This window comes from Arvicola amphibius, chromosome 11, assembly GCF_903992535.2.
Source record: "Arvicola amphibius chromosome 11, mArvAmp1.2, whole genome shotgun sequence".
Lineage (NCBI taxonomy): Eukaryota > Metazoa > Chordata > Mammalia > Rodentia > Cricetidae > Arvicola > Arvicola amphibius.
Genome location: NC_052057.2, coordinates 83,929,592 through 83,936,085, shown reverse-complemented (window position 1 = coordinate 83,936,085; position 6,494 = coordinate 83,929,592).

Below are 6,494 nucleotides of genomic sequence, written 5' to 3'. Positions count from 1 at the left end.
ATTCCTAACAAATTTATTCTAATAGATAAAAGGAGCACACCCACATATAGAAAAAGTCTGAGTTGGACAAAAGGTCCAGAAACCTAGAGCTTATGGACAGTCACAAGTCACAAGGTTACTAGCCAGAGTTCAGGCCAAACATTTGCTGATCTGAACTGTGAATGCGAGCCTGTGTTTTAGGTGCAGGATTAGAGACACTCCACCTGGAGTCAGAGCTCGGCCTTATCATAATAGGCCTGGCAGAAACCAAAAAAATCCCTTTAACTGTTGCTGCAGAAAGCAGCAGGCAGCAATAGGCAGAACCAAGACACAGAGGCACTGGCCACTGTAGGGAAATTGTTAAGTCGCTGTGTTGGCCCACCAAGCCAAATGTTGTGGGGTTGCTCAGAGGAGTAGTTCAGCTACATGGGGTGGGAGGAGGCTGTGAGGATCTGGGCAAAGGAATGGTCTAAGGCCATGTGGGCGTCAATTTGTCTGCATACAAATGAGATCCAAATAACATGTAATGGAGTAAACAAAGGTTTATTTATTAGTGAATAAACTTAAGAAATAACAGAAATCCACAGTCCTCTGCATATGCTGGGAACTAGAATCGAATTCAGCAGCCAAGAGGCCCAGGTACTTTTTTCATTTGTATTTATTTATAGTACATGAGATCATGCCCAAAGTGGGCCAGTATCTTAAAGGATATTGGCTGAAGGAGTTCCCATGGCAAGAATATTCAAAGTATTCAAAAAAAAGCAAAATTTAATTAAAAGGAAAAAAAAAAAAACCTTAACATGAAGAAAGCAATATCATAACGGGGCATGGAATTAAGCAGAGAGTCCTCAAAAATTGCAACACCAATGCTGAGAAAAAAAAAAATGTTCATCATTGCAGGCTACCTGGAAAATTCAAATTAAACTAATTCAATATTTGATCTTACTACAACCATAATAGCTAAGCCTGCCCCAAAACGATGATGAGTATACATGTATAAAGGAAAATATTGCTTAGTTGTTTGTTATTCAAATATATCTTATGTTCTTTTTCTTCATAACACAGGATACTTGTTCAAAGGTTGCATTAAGATTAATGGGCTAAGTTTTTACAACAATAATTAATAAAAAATGGTTTGTTGGTTCCCTAAAGGCCAATCTTATAAAGGCACTTTCTGAGTTCATGCTCCATCTTTACAGATAGCTCAAAAAAGTTGAAAAAAGCTAGTCAGCACAAACAAGCGAATGAACACCATTCAGAAGGTAAACAGTTGATAGCTACACATATGTACAGTTTACAATGTTAAAACCTCAAGTTTGCAAAAACTTTAAAATTTTAATTTTGTGGATAATTCTGTTGCAGCAATATTTTCTACTCATCTTAAAATTATGCTTGTTCCAAGCTGTCGTCTTATATCTGATGTCAGAGCAATGTGAGGAACACACATCTGATCTCTTTCATGTATCACTGTCACATTAACTTGTCTTCCCACAGCCCTCCTGTTAGACCTGTTTTACCAATAAACTCTATGGGGAAAATATTTATTAAGTGAATACACAAATGAAAAATAATAGAAACCTTAACTTCAAGTTGTTGTTCATTGAAGTCCAAGAGTCCAAGATTTTTCCATGGGACATGGAAGATTCAAGCTGAGACTGACCTAGACATCTCCTACCTGAGGACTGGGCCTCATAGTATTTGAAGTTGGTATGCAGATTACTAAGTGAGAAAAGTAATCAATATTTGTACCCAGCTGTAATGTCTATAAACTGCAATGACTGGTCCAGCACTATTATAGTGACAATTATATCTTGGTTGAAACTGAAAAATGTTTAGTTGAACTTAAGGTCTACTCAATAGAATAAATCTCATGCCTTCACTATAAAGCTAACAAATTATCCATAGCTAGAGACAACATAGACCCAAGAGGGGCACTTACTAATACTCTTTACCTATAAAAATGCAATTTCTAATCATATTCCTAATAATTATCCTTATAAAGTCAGTAGAAAATCTTGGAAGCATAGGAGAAAAATAGAACATCAGGAGAAGATGCAGGATGTCTGCTTCAAAATAGTGTCTTCTAGACAGGAAAAGGGAAAATGCAGCCATGAAATCTCTACAATATCTCATAATGACAACACTAATTGCTATGTCAATGTGGATAGGGGAAGAATTTCACATGTTGCCAAAACTGGAGGAGAAGGTACAAGGAAATAATGACTTCCAAGAAAGTGTAATAAGTTTTCTTCTGAGATGAGCACCCTGGTAGTTTCCCAGTTCCCAAGTGGTCATCTATAATCACGTGTACATACAACAACACGTGATACGATTAATGGCCTCAATAAGTTTTCTGGGGTGTGTGTGTGTGTGTGTGTGTGTGTGTACAAAAGTGTTAATTAAAGAGAAAAATCATGAATTTGAGAGGCATTGGGATACACAAGAAGGCTTAGGTGGATATATAGTACTTATAGATGAAATCTTCCAAAAGATTATAAATTATACAAAATCCCAAAGCACCAGTGGCCTATTGATTTCTTTGCATCCATATTAAAACTATCCTTACATTAAAATTTAAGTTATTTCCCCTTTTAATAGTAGATGATCTATAAAGACAGAAGAATGATAACCATTTATTACAAAAACATTGAAACAATCCTTAGAAATAATACTTCTGGATAAAAACAATGTTAATTGGTGAGCCCATCTTTGTCAGTGTAGGCTTCAGTTGAGGTCTGATGGTTGTCTTTTATTTTGCTCTATTATTAAAGGGTTTTTTTTTCCATCATATATAAACTTCATTCAAATGTTAGTAGAGCAGAATGAAAAAAGAAAAAGACTTTCTATTTGGCTTCTGAAATTTCTGATTATGTGTACTGTTATAGTTATCAAGATGAACGAATATTTGATGTCATAAACATGACCTTCCTTGGAGAAATTTTCAAATCAAAAGATTTCTACTCTTCTTGCATTTGAAATCAAGAAAACACAAATTTGTAGGTTGCAGAGTTTAGGTTAGCAATGCCAGAGGCAGGTAGTATAAAATTTCACAAAATATAATTTTCAACCTATATAAAACATTTCTCAATAAATTAAACTCATCAAAATGATATAAAAATATTGTTTTTATTTGGTCTTCCACTTAAGAAAAAAGTCAAGAATATTAGCATTAACTTCTCTAAAGTAAGCTTTATTTGATATTCCCCATGAAATTTTGCTATGAATAATTAACATATTTGCTAAACATCTTGGAAAATTTCCACTAGCAATAGTCAGTTGTCCGTGCACTTGTCAGTTGATTGTGCCTCAGTCAATGACCATCCATCCATGTACATGAATTGTTTTCAGGGTGTTTTTTTTTTTGTTTGTTTGTTTTTTGTTGTTGTTTTTGTTTTTGTTTTTGTTTTTCGAGACAGGGTTTCTCTGTGGCTTTGGAGCCTGTCCTGGAACTAGCTCTTGTAGACCAGGCTGGTCTCGAACTCACAGAGATCCGCCTGCCTCTGCCTCCCGAGTGCTGGTCAGGGTGTTTTAACAACAAAACAAGGGGAGATACGAAGTTAGGGGTGAGATGCGTAGATGAAACTAAGGGGAGCTGGAAACAGGAAGTGGTAGATAAATAAGAAAGATATAATTTTTATACCTTGTATAAACATGATACTGAAACATCATTTACAAGGTATAAAGATGATATTTTCAAAGAACAAAGAAAAGTTTCTGATAAATTCTTTCTCTTAAAATGATAATAGTTTTACAACAGACATTGTTAGTAACTTAGCAGGCTCATACATTTATCCAATTTCTTTTACAAATTTAAATATCTCCTGATGTATATATTTTCTAACATAAAAGCAACTAACTGTGTTAATAGTCATATGGATACTAAAATATATAACATTACATATTTCAAATAAAAACAATTAGGATATTATTATTGCTAAAAAGAATACACCTGTCAAAATAGTATTGAATGGTAAATTTAATTTTTTCTGCATATATAATACACCTCACTTTTTATTTAATAAACAGAAATAATTAAGGGGTCATTTTAAGATTTTTTCATGATAGAATGGATTCTTTAAATACATATGAGTTATGAATTATAGACTAGATACCATGAGTGTTATTTTTAGCATGTTATAAAAATCTAATTATTTCCCATAGTCAGAAATACATTCAATTTCCACACCTGGAAATTTAGTAGGATGTTATTTACATAGTTTGATTCTGGATATGAAGTAAAAATTCCATGCCTAGATCTATTATTTTCTTTTTCTCTGTCTCCAAGTTAAAAGTGACAATTTTTCAGCCTGCTGTTTGGCTTGACAATAACATCCCTCCTCCTTCTCCTGGGATAGACTTGATTGAAGGATATGGATCAAGTGGGGGAAATAAAGTATGTTTTCCAATTGCTTTGACAGTGACACTGACTGACTCCCCATGAGGGAGTTGTCAGGAACTTCTTAAGGGCTCCAAAATTTCATATTTGCCTGAAAAAAAAAAGCAACATGAAATTTAAAGAATTTATAGGAGCATTATCCAATCTGCCTTGGAGGAAGAAGCAACCTTACTGAAGTAACAATCCAGTCTTTAGAGTTGGCATTCTCCTTGTGAAGTGCTAAAATCCACCCTGATTTCAAAGAGTAGGAGTAGAACAAAAGGACTGCATTAACAGACAAATTGGAAGTCATGGGGTGCATTCATTGCTCATGCCCTTTACTCACGTCCTAGACCAAGCACTCTGTAGGCAAACCACTCCCTGGGTGTCAACAGGACCAAGGATAGGGTTGCACAAAGCACCAAGGCTACCAGATAAAGTTACAACCAGGGTTGACTCTTGACTTCTTTGAACTGGCAAGGGATATGGTATCAAGTTGAGACTCTCTGAAGTTTGTGTCCTTTTTTGGACCGTGGTTTGAGTCACAGATTTCAAGTAACCTCCAGGATTATAGCAATATTAATTCATTCTCTTTCAGTAACCATGGGAACTTCATATTTCAAAATACCACATATACACTGATAACAGAGGCTACTTGTGTCTGTTACCCAGTCTTTCAGTGAACTATGGGCATACTGGAAGCACAAATATGCTGCTATACTGATGTTGGAAGTCACTGAGACTTGAGGCTAGATTGCATGGCGCTTTCATGTTTCACTGGAGGCTGGACCTAGTCCTGATGTTCCCTTTGTTCTTGTAGTAGCCAGAGGTATGTTCACATGCTATTTTCTGGCTCTAGTTTTACATAAGCAGATGTCATCCTGATTATGTTAATTGACGTTGGGTGATTTACCTTAACTGTGGGCAGGAATATTCACTGAGAAAGACCTCTTCAGCTGTATAGAGGGAGAAAAGAAGCTGAGTAATAGTACTTGTTTAACATTGCTCTCTGTTGCTGATTGTGGATGTGATCTGACCAGGTCTATCAAACTCCTGCCACTATGATTTCCTGCTATAGAGGACTGTAACTTTTTAAGTATGAGACAAAATAAATCCGTATGCATTAAAAATGCTTTGACAGATATTTTTTTCATAGCAGCAGTAAAAGAAAGTAAGGCAGATGCTGAAGTTAGCTAGAGCACATGAAGATAGATGGGCTTTTTGTGGGATTGACCAGCAGTTGTGGATTTCTCCAGTCTATTGGATCAAACTTGACCAAACAAAAAGCGGGTGATCTGCATGATCTTTTCTTCACAACCACAGGTTATTAAACACTTGGCCCCCAGTTGGTATTGCTATTTGTGGAGTTTAGGATGCATCACAGCTTGATGGAAGAAGTTTATCACTGTGTGAAGGCTCCAGAGTTTAGAGTCTCACCATGCTTCCAGTTTACTCCCCCCACCATATGCTTTTTTTTTTTTTTTTTTTTGAAGATATGATTTCTCAGCTTCCTACTTGGGCTACATGCTGCCATGCTGTCTCCAGTATTAAGCATGTTAACACTCTTGAATAATAATCCAAAATGAACTCCTCCTATTAGTTGTCTTGGTCATGACATTTTATCACAACAACATAAAATAACAAATATATACAGGCTTCAGGAAAATGCTGGAGCTCTGGACTTTTACCTCAGTACTGTTTAGTTTATTTTTATGGCTTTTTGTCAAGGTATATAATGATATAGTCCATTGTTGTTTAAGATTTGACTTCAGAGTCTCATATTTTTTTTTCCTTTGCAGTTTTGAGGTAGAAAGCACTAACTTTTAAGATTAAATATTATGGAATTTTTTATTAAATTCATTTGTGGTGAAAAGAAAATTACTTGAGATAGTGTTTAAGGAAAGAACTCATGGTGAATGTGAGATGTTTAAGCCTAAATTTTGTTGAAAATAGGAAGTTAGTAATAAGGTGTACAGGTCAAAAGCCAATTTGAGCAATTGATGTGCATTTTCAACTCAGGCTGAAAATGCAAATGGTTGTTACATAGCCTAAAACTTATCTAGGCCTACATTAGTGAGTATTAATGTTCTCCAAACCCATTATCCTCAATAAAAATAATGAGAACACATACAAAAGACTA